The 10,797-nt window shown below is 46.2% G+C and overlaps 1 long non-coding RNA gene across 1 annotated transcript; it reads right to left on the bottom strand.

Annotated features, from left to right (window-relative positions):
* Nucleotides 1-1,690: 1,690 nt before the first annotated feature.
* On the bottom strand, nucleotides 1,691-2,660 carry LOC120648670. Its single transcript, XR_005665029.1, has 3 exons — nucleotides 2,030-2,660; nucleotides 1,845-1,955; nucleotides 1,691-1,771 (listed from the first exon to the last, which is right to left on the bottom strand). It is a non-coding gene; the product is annotated as an uncharacterized LOC120648670 (long non-coding RNA).
* Nucleotides 2,661-10,797: the final 8,137 nt, after the last annotated feature.

The following is a 10,797-nucleotide window of genomic DNA, read 5'->3' on the forward strand; positions in this document are numbered from 1 at the left end:
ACTAGGTAGTCCTAGTAGCCGTACCCCCACGTAGCAAACTGCGTTGAGCCTTCTCCGCAATATCCACCCATTGCAGGTGGCGCAGGCGGTGGTGCCAGAGGGGCAGGGCCCTTCTTCTTGTGACAAGGGCAGTTGCAGTAAGGAATAGTACATGGTTCATCCTGTGAAGCGGCAGCATTGCTGGTATCATCATCTTCATCGTCTTTGTTACCCTCGCTCACTTCCTCGTAATGGTTCACCTTGCATTCCAGATCAAAGATCTTTATCTGGAGGTAATCGATGAACTCCTAAACTGAATCAATTGGTGCAGGATCGACCCACCTGGTAAAACCACAGTTTTCTGGAGCATCTGAAGACTGCAAAATAAATTTCATGTAAGGTGTCTCAATGAAGATAAAGAAATAAAACAACCGAGTATTACCCATGCGTGTGGGCATTTGAAGAAACGCCGACCACCATCCATCCCGTCGGTGCACATCTGCACTAAGCAGTCCTCACCATGTCTGCATTTTGGCCACGGTTCTCTGCGGTTATCGTATTGTCGAAGAGGGGTTTCATTGTTAAATTCACTCTTGTGCTGTGACGGAAACTCAAACACTAGTTCCGGAAAGAAATCAGGTCCAAGAGGCCCCTCCCATATTATGGGGTGTCCCTTTCTTCCCCTTTTTTCTTTCCCAAAACCGTAGTAATTCTTCCCGCTAGACCGACCTCCAAACATTGGGTATACAATGAGCTTTGGTGTTTGAGTGCTGCTGGGAGTTCACAAGCTTCGAAGTATTTATAGGCGCACAAAGGTCTGATACCCAGAGTGTGAAGTGTAAATACACCTGAAAAGCCTACATGACAACACAGTGAAGAAGCTAGCTGACCGAACACTGAAAAGGCTAGATTCAATTCTCGAACTGACTACTCGATGCATCTCTGTGCATGTAGAGCATCTAAGTGCATGCAGACTCACAGCACTGCATCGCTGCCGCTCGGTCGATCGTGCCTAGATGCCGCCTTCCCCACTACACGCCACAGACATTCGCTGTAGAATGACAGTTCCGTCATCCTCGCCCGAGGGACTGCTTTGAAGGTGAGCTAGTGTGGTTGCCGTGTTGTTACATCTTTTTGAAATGGTGAAAGGGCACTGCTATTGGGCTGTCGTCTTTTGTCACGTTTGTCTGGGCAAACAATGCAACATATGGGAAACCTGTGATCGCCGTGCTGAGCAGTGGCAACCTGTGATCTCGTACTCGCAGCTAGATACACTGTGGTCCCTATTTTGAGCTATACGAGCGTGTCACGAAGTTTACTCTGTATGTGGTAGTCGTCATCATCGTCAGCGGGATCTCGGCCGATAACTCCTTCCGCACCTAACTTGTCCTTCATTAAATCACGTAAAAAATTCGCAAGAACTTCCCTTATTTCACGAGCATTATGGAACCCACAAACATAACAAGTTCACATCAATAATATCTATAGAAACAAATAACAAGTAAACTATCATAATCATAAATAACCATAATCCGAACAGTCGAAACAGTCCATAATAACAATAGAGAAACAAGTGCCAACAACTAACCACCCCTACCATTTTGACCTCTCTTACATTGTGCGTGTACGTGATCTGTAGGGTAGCTATGACGTTTCGGTGGCCTCACGTCTCTGGCAGGACGGCGTAATAGAGCCACATGTGTATGCAAGCTGGGATCATCGTCCTAGGCAAGCGTAGCAAACAACCGTGTAAAGTCTTCCAAGGAGGCCGCGTCGTTGTCTTCAGACCACCCTACAGATGACAAAAAAAAATTTAAGCAACATTCAATAGGTGAATGCAATTTGGTACAAACTATTGTACGTACCCTGTGTTGGAGGTGGTGGTGGTGGTGGATAGGAAGAAGCTCCTTCATATCCTTCTAGTGGCGGCATAGGGTGATACGAAGACGGCCCCGCTCCGGTGAACTGTTGTGATCCTGAGTATAAATAATAACGTATGAGCCTTCGACCATAAAACATAAGCAAATAAAATTATGCACCACATATTTACCTAAAGTCCCTCCAGCATGTGGCATAGAAGTAAACTGGGTTCCTTGAAATGGAGCCCCTTGCGAGGCACCTGGCCCTCCATAGGACTGAGAACCGGGGTACCCGTACCCTGTGTGGAATCATATTTAAATACTGCATATAAACATACGGATCGGTAAATATCACACCATACCTTTGTACTGTCGGTGGTATAAGGGAGGCTACTGCCATGCGGGACCACAAGGAACCGACGTCGACGCTTGCGATGATTCGTAGGAATCCTCGTACTCCGTCCGCATACCAAAGGCCTGAAGGATGCCTCGGGCTCTATCACGTTGAGTGATCCAGGCCTCGAGTTGTGCCGGCACGCTCATCGTAGACCCGCCATGAATCCTCATTACATTCAGTGAGCAATCTAATTCAAGCAACCTATAGGCCTCGAACTGCAACAAAAAAACTTAGTATACAAATCTTAAAAGATTGAAAATGCCGTCAACATTTACTCACCGCCCCCGCTTATGCCTCATCCCTGTGTCGTGCATAGCGATCCTGCGAAGTCGCAACATGCGGCTGTGGATGCATGTCAACATACGTCAAACGGCAACGAGTCTTCGGTTCGTACCAAGTCAGGTACGCTCGAAACGAAGGCTCAGTGTGTGGACCGATATCATCAGCCAACTGCTCGCCTGCATCATCCCACGCAGCCATCTATGGTTGTAATCTAGTGACCCACATTGTCGAGAAAGGATGTCCAGCCCTTGATAAACTGCACGTTAAATAGAAATTAGTTTCACGTTATTAGTACATGGGTGCTCATACATTTTTGTTACCTATGACCGTGGCGCTGAACACGATCCAACGCTGAAGACACAGGGAAAGACTGGCGTCGACCGAACTACCTCATGACTCTATCCGGGCAGTGGGCCTCAACTTCAACGTCGTACACCAAAGCTACAGTAGTCATCCATAGGCCCTAGTCCTGTGTGCACACCGAAGATATCCCAAGCGGTGCACGTGCGGCTATAGCCGAAGGACTGTATGGCTCCCACACAATGTCTTCTGGGGTAAATCGATCAAATTCGGCAACAAACTCAGGATAAGACCGCCGGGTCTGTACATGTGCCCATGTTTTCTACAAAAATAAAAATTATGTGTCCATAAGAAAGGTATTGAGGGAACAATGTATGACCATAGTATGCATAGAATATAAATTTTTATCGGGTCCATACCTGTCGAGAGTACCAGAGAGTCCCCATGGTGGGTCTGTCGTCCTCCGTGTCACCGTACATATCCGGCGTGTACAGTGACTGGTCAATCATTGGACGACCGATAGCAATCCTCTCGTAGGACCAAAGCTGTAGCAGAATTGGACACACCGTTAGGACAACATTCCTATGATTCTGCTGTGATGCCTTGCAGAGTCCACGATATGTGCATGCAAGAACCACTGAACCCCAACTATACAAGGGTATGGCATCCTCATCTGCATCGGCGATCTCCTGTGCGTAGGGCAGAAGCACCCTATCCACACAGTGGCCGTGTGAGTTGTTGAACATGATGTACCCAAACAACCACAGCAGGTATGACCTCGAGTGATCTAGTCACGCTGTACTCATCAGCATCGGCTGCCAACAGATCCGGCTGCAATGAAGTACGAACATTGAGAATAAGAAACACATGCGGTATTTCAAAGCCATAAAATACATCAACACATCGTTTTGTACGAAATTGTACCTGAAACTGTAGGAGCCATGACTTGGAAGGGCCTTTCGACTGTGGGTGCTCATTGAAATCTTCAGGATCAATCGTGGTGGCAACACCTGCAAAACGTTCCTCAAGATCCTCCAGCCACGTAGAAGGTACCACACGGGGCCCGACAGCATCTCCGGTGATAGAAAGATCAAGCAGCATCGCAACGTCCTGCAGGGTCGGTGCCATCTCCCCACAAGGGAGGTGGAACGTGTGTGTCTCATGTCTCCATTTGTCAACGAGAGCTGAAAGTAGAGACCTGTCTAGCTTCACCAAAGCACTCTCAGCAAGACAAGCCACAATGAGAAGACCTGCCTCGCTCAGCCTGCATCATACAGTGCACAAATGTTAATACATTATATAACAAAATGTATAACAGATAAAAACAGAAAATAGACGACATATCACCTGGGCACCCATCGTGGGTCTACAGCAACCAACTCTGCAGGTGGACGTGTACGCAGCACGTTTAGTTCTTGGTGCTGAACCTTCGCAAGGAAGGACCAGTGACCCGAGTTTATTGTTGGGTCCAGCAACGCAGGAGTAACCCCGGCCATACCTACCACATAAGATCAAAACAATACAATACAATACAATCACACACATCTAAATATTTCTAATAGTTTCTTATATTTCCTAAATAATTTCTAAGATTTTCTAACGATTTATAATAATTTCTAATATTTTCTAACATTTTATAAATTTTCTAATATTATCTTGCAATTTTTAAGATTAATTAATTAGATTGCTAATATACTATATCAACACTAATCACTACAAGTAACTACACCTAAATGTACCACTAATCAGTCCTAATAATAATTAAACTGATTGCTAATCTACTGTTTCAACAAAATAGTTTCTATAATTTTCTACAATTTTCTAACATTTTCTACAATTTTCTAGCATTCTCTACAATTTTCTAACATTTTCTATAATTTTCTACAATTTTCTATAATTTTCTAATATTATCTTGCAATTTTTTTGATTTTCTAATACTTCTCTAACAATTTTCTAGTATTTTCTAATACTAAGTCTAACACTAAATGTACTATATCAACGCTAATCACTATAAGTAACTGCACCTAAATGTACCACTAATCACTCCTAACAATAATTGAACTGATTGCTAATCTACTATTTCAAAAAAATAATTACAACATAATCTATTTATAAAATATAGAAAATTTTAGTTAACTATAGTCGCCGGCTTGAAAATCCGGCAGGGTTTCGCCGCTTTGCCTCTCCCTCACCCCTCCTCTCCCTCCCTCCCTCTAAATTCTTTTTTTCTGGATTTTTAGTGAGGCAAATGAGGGGGTGAGGGGCAGCCAACACCTTATATAGGGGTGGGGGGGGCCGGTTGCCCCACAGGCGGACGGCCAGGTCCCGCCGCCCTGCTGCCGGGCGGCCGGTCCTCCAGGGACTACGGCGCAATTTTTTGTCGACTTTTTTTGCTGACAAGCCCCTGCTGCCGGGCGGCCGGGGTATATTCCTGTAAATTTCCAAATCGAAAATATATTTTTGTAAAAAACGAAAATAAAAAATAAAAAACCGCGTGCATAGCAGGGGCGAAGCTCAGTGCAAGCAGTGTGGGTGCAGTTGCACCCAAAAAAGAAAAACACCTGTTAAACTTAGATTTTGACCTAATAAGCACCCGCTCGGTCCAATATTCTGCAACCCCCACAGACTTCGTAGCACAACAGTAATTTTGTTGGAATTTCGTGTGTAGGGGTGAAATCCGTAGATCTACGAAGGAACACCAAAAGCGAAGGTAGCTCTCTGGGTCCCTACTGACACTGGGGTGCGAAAGTATGGGGAGCGAACAGAATTAGATACCCTGGTAGTCCATGCCGTAAACGATGAGTGATCGCCCCGAAGTATTTACTCCTGTTATCCACTTCATTCAGTCTCTAACTCAATGTCTACCCACATACCTTTCCTTTCTAAATCAGGAATAGTAAATGCATACCAATTCATTATCTTTGGGGCTCGCTCCTTCCTATCTAAATTATTCTTTCTTTGTTACTATCGTAATGACGTTCCGAAAGAAATCAAGGTTACCAGGTCACAACTGGAGCTCTCTTCAACCTGCTCATGGTTAGATCGATCGGTTTCGGGTCAAATAGGAAGAACGTAAATCTTCCACCTCTAGAAAGTGCCTACACCTAATGGCTTAAGCCGCTGTTCCCATTTCCTCGCTCACCTCCTCTATTTTACTCTAGCTTCGCCACTGTTGCATCGCTAATGCAACGATGGGAGTAATTCAATTTGAAGGTAACCAGAAACAGTACCTTACTACACAATTAGCATCAATCCCTGATGAAGCGCGCACATTGCAACAAAGTGGCACAGCCTTTTCTTGTTCTTGGCACTTGGGAGGTGAGACGTGAGACACCTAGAAGAAGCACCAGCATAGTAGGCTCTAGACTTCAAATTTTTAAGGGTACATAGTGCTCCTCCATTTAGAGATAGTCTTATCTTAAAATTTGAAAATTGGTAGTCTTATTTAAGCCCACACACCTGTTACGTCTCGAGCCCAACGCCTAGTGACTGCGTAAGAATAAATTTATGATAAAAACTAACTGCATGCCGGAGGGCATTAAAGATCATTTATTTTCACGAGGTTTGAGCATTAAACACCGTATCTTTTCACCAGGTAAATAATGATGGGATAAGTATTGAAAAAATTCAAAATTGATGGCTATATTAAGCTTTCGCCTCGAGAATCTGCAAGTAGCTCGTTCGGTATCCTCCGCAATAACTCTGGTGCCAGCATGCGGGATCGATAAAAACTGGGTCTATTGGTTTTCGACATGGGCCGTGGCAGCTAATAATCGCTAAAAATGATGAGTCTCTCTAGAATGGAATTACATAAACGAGGAGATGATGGTTAACGTGATTAATGGATTGATAAACATTTTTGGTGCTTTTGTGCCATGTGAAAATATAGCTATCATAATTGAATGGAGGGAGTAAATTTTTTGCCTTGGTCTTGTGCATCTCAAATAAGACATCATAACAGAATGAGTACAACTTAAACATGCACAATGTATGCACAAACACAAGTACGCAAACCTCTAGGAGCATTTTCAACGACTCAGTCAGTAAACCCTCGATATTGATGAAGTCGCCATAGGCGTCTCTCTCTCCCTCTCTCTCCGGAACGTCACCTATCACTGAAATCACAGCGCCGTTAAATCCTAAAATATATACTTCCATATGAAGTTGAACCCAGAACCTGAGGTGCTACCGAGACTCTTAACTACTAGGCTACATGCCCTTTCGCCTCTAGACTTCATCCTGAGAACATTATTGATGTTATTAGCAGGTTAGGTGTTACCATATTACAAAATATGGTAATATTTTTTATATATGCATCTAAAATTCTAACAAAAATATAAATAGATAGAGTATGCAAGCATCTACCATCATTCAGAATTTGTGATGCAATTGAAACTGGTGCAATGAGAAAGAAATTAGCCTATAAATAATAGCGGATTATGGGTTTGAAATAAATGGTTGCAACCCGATACACTAATTTCTTTTTCCTTTTGCACCATGTACAACTGTTACATCTCAAGTTTTGCATGATGGTAAATAGAACATAAACTATGCATTCATATTTAATAGATCCGGTGATGCTCCCGAGCTCAGAGCTCGACTCCAGCTACAGCTAAGCTACCCTCTTTGACTTTCCGGGTGCCGTTTGGCTACACAGAGACGAGCCACCCGCCACCTGGTCAGGCCTGCTCTATCCACACAAGTAGCTCATTGGCCACACTAGTAGCTATGCTCTGTTTGGTTGGTTGTGGCTGGTGGCTGGTGCTGATTTGTTGTGAGAAAAAAGTATTGCTGACTGGCTAGTGGTTGGTGCTGATTTGATATGAGAGAAAAATACTGCTGCTGGTTGGCAGCAGAACAGAGCGCTGCGGCTCATTAGTTCAGCTGCACCCAAAGAAAAGTCATGCCGGTAGATGCCTCAGCAACGCGAGCTGCGGCACGGTGGTCGGGCCTACTTGCTCACGCGGCCGTCGCCAAGGTCGACCTTGCCTCATCCTTCCTCCTCCCTCCGCGAGCCTGCACCACATCCTCCGTCCTCCCTCCACCGCCCTTGATCTCGCCGGCCGAGCAGAGGCACAGGCCCACGCCACCCTCCTGCCTTCTCTCTCGATTCGACATGGCTGCTCGGCTCGAGCTCGAGCTCCGCCGCGGGGGCAGGATCTCCAACCGGCCTCCATCCCTCCCCATGCCGGTGCTCCCTCCTGATCCGGTTCTCCCGACGCGGCGGCGGGCCTCCTCGCACACCTCTTACCGACATGGGATAGCAGCTCCAGCGAGCTCTGCGGGCCAGGAGCTCCCCCGACAGTGGAGTAGACGCGAAGCAGAGGCCGCGGCGGTGGAGGCTGCGCGGAGCAAAGGCAGGCCCGGCCCTGAGATTTCAGGGGCCCGGGGCGGGATTTATACCAGGGGCCCTTTAATAATAATAATGAATAAATAAATAAATAATATATGAATAAATAGCACCACTAAACACTTAAATTGTGTAAAAAAATATCAATATCAATATCATGCAATCTATATATTACCTCAATAATTTCTTCTAATAATATTTTGGGGCAAAAGCGTTTCTACCCATATTTTGAAGCAAAATGGTGATTTTGCCCTCATTTTTGAAACTTTGTGATTTTACCCTTACTCTTCACAAAATAGGGGCAAAATCAACTAAGAAAACGGTCAAACAGGGACAAAAACGCGTTGACCAGGGGTAAATGGCAGCTTCATTTGAAAATGACGAGGGCAAAATCACAAAGTTTAAAAATAAGGGGTAAAATCACCATTGAGGTTTGGAGTAGGGGCAGAAACACATTATTCTCTAATATTTTTAGATGCGAAATCGATGGTATCAATATCGATTTCATCCAATAACTTCTAATATTTGCTTTCATTTCTATAGTTTTTAAAGAAATTCACTATACCTTTCTATGTATTCTAAGGTAGTATCAATGCACATGGGTGGCGACTGCAACTTCTTCGTTTGATTCAACAACCTTGTCTTTATACTTAAGTGAAGCTTTACCACAAGAATTATCCATATATATCACAAAGAGTCAAATTAAGACTACCGCAAGCACATGGCATGTACAAAGCTCTTGAATTTATATCAAGCAATCGTTTTGCACTCCCTGTGGGTCCTTTCATGTTAGATCCATTATCATAATCTTGACCCCTAATATCATCAACATTGAGACCAAAGGATTTCCGCACAAGAGTTTAGATTAATGTGATGCCTGTCCCTATCTACTCGCTGATTGCCGCGCTATGTGGTAAATTAAAAAAAACAAGACAAGATTGATCAGTAACAGTAAGTAATCAATTTATTCATAGGAGAGAGACGTACGGTTATGGAATTAAAACTAACTTGTATAGATAATTAGATGTCAGATGAATATGACTTTCCGGCTTGCCGCTTGTGTGCTGCGTGCATGAGCACATGCGTCCAGCGTCCTGGTCTTGGCTTCCCGTCGGGCGCCGTTGGCTTGTTGCGTCTGCGTCTTGCCCGCCGTCGGCCGTTGGCGCTGGCAGTTGCGGCCCGGCGCGGAACTGCACGGAAGCCGGAAAGACAGCAATCGCGAGTTTGTGAGCTTCGACGGCGCGTGAGCGCAGGGGAAAAAACATCAATTGGAATTATGGAAGCTGATTTCACCTAAATCTAATACGTTTAATGTATACGTATACAAGGGGTGGGGCCCCTTGGAATCGGGGGCTCGGGGCGGCCGCCCCTCTCGCCCCCACCTCAGGGCCGGGCCTGAGCAGAGGCAGTGGAGAGGTGCGCCCCTCCTCCTCCCTCGCGGCTCTGGCGTGCGGCGGGTGGAGGTCTACACAAGGCGGCACATGGGGGGAGGAGGTCGGGTGGAGCTCCACTCGAGGCGGTGCAGGGGAGGTTAGGCGTGAGCGGCGGGGCGGATACATGGTGGTTGTGAGGTCCCACGCCACGTTGCTGATGGTGAACGTCGTCCACCGCCGCTGCGAATTCCGAAAGCGCAGTCGTTCGCTATTTTACCGTCCCTCTTCCAGTACCCCGCTGCGGTGGAAAAAACAATAAAAGCGAGTATGGCATTGTGTTCGGCTTATAGGAGCCACTGTGGGCAGCCTAAGCCTTGATATATAGAGGGATGGAACTTCGACAATATTATCAATTTTCAATGAGGAAAACCGCCCAGAAGCTGAAGAAACATGAATGGACACTGGTGAGACTCATCTGCAATACTGTAGAGGGACTCACCCCACTGACATGTGGATCCCATAGGTGGTGGGGCCAGCAGGTCGGTGGGAGTGGATCCTCTGCAGTACTACAGAGGAACACTATAGAATTCACGTGTCTTCCTAGTGTTATCTGAAGTTTCATAGGGAAAGACTGTTTCCCTAGAGTTATTTAGAAAAACTATTTCCCACAGAAATATTGGATCTTTCCCTATGACTTCACTATATCCCTAGGAAAATCATTGGATACACGTACACTAAATTGACCTCCCTCTCAATTCAAAATCACCCCCTCACTCCTCTCTCTTATCCTCATCTCCAACCTTCTCTCTCGCTCCTCCCTCCACCTCTCTCACGTTGATGACTCCGTCACCCTCCTCTACCACCCATTCCCTCCACACTTCGCTCGCCCCTCGCTCGCAGCAATGGTGAGGGGCGACAGCGGCGTGGGGGCAACAGCAGTGACGGGGGCGCGACGGTAGGGGGGAGGAGGCAGTGGTGGCAGCGGCGCGCGGTGTGGGGACGGGACTGACAACGCATAGTGGGGAAGCTAAATCTCCCAGTTCTCCAACTCACTGACACGTGGGCCCACAAAAAAATCATCTACTCCCTAGCTCCCATCCATGCCAAGCAGCCTCCCATCCATGGCGAAAAACCTTGGCAGCGGCCTCTGCTGCAGAGCCTGCGCTGCTACTTCCTGCTCATCGTGCCACCTCCGCTGGATCCGCGCCGCTGCCTCCTGCTCCCAGCGCCGCCCTCCGGGAGAGGAGCACTAGGAGG

Source organism: Panicum virgatum, chromosome 9K (genome assembly GCF_016808335.1).
Source record: "Panicum virgatum strain AP13 chromosome 9K, P.virgatum_v5, whole genome shotgun sequence".
Lineage (NCBI taxonomy): Eukaryota > Viridiplantae > Streptophyta > Magnoliopsida > Poales > Poaceae > Panicum > Panicum virgatum.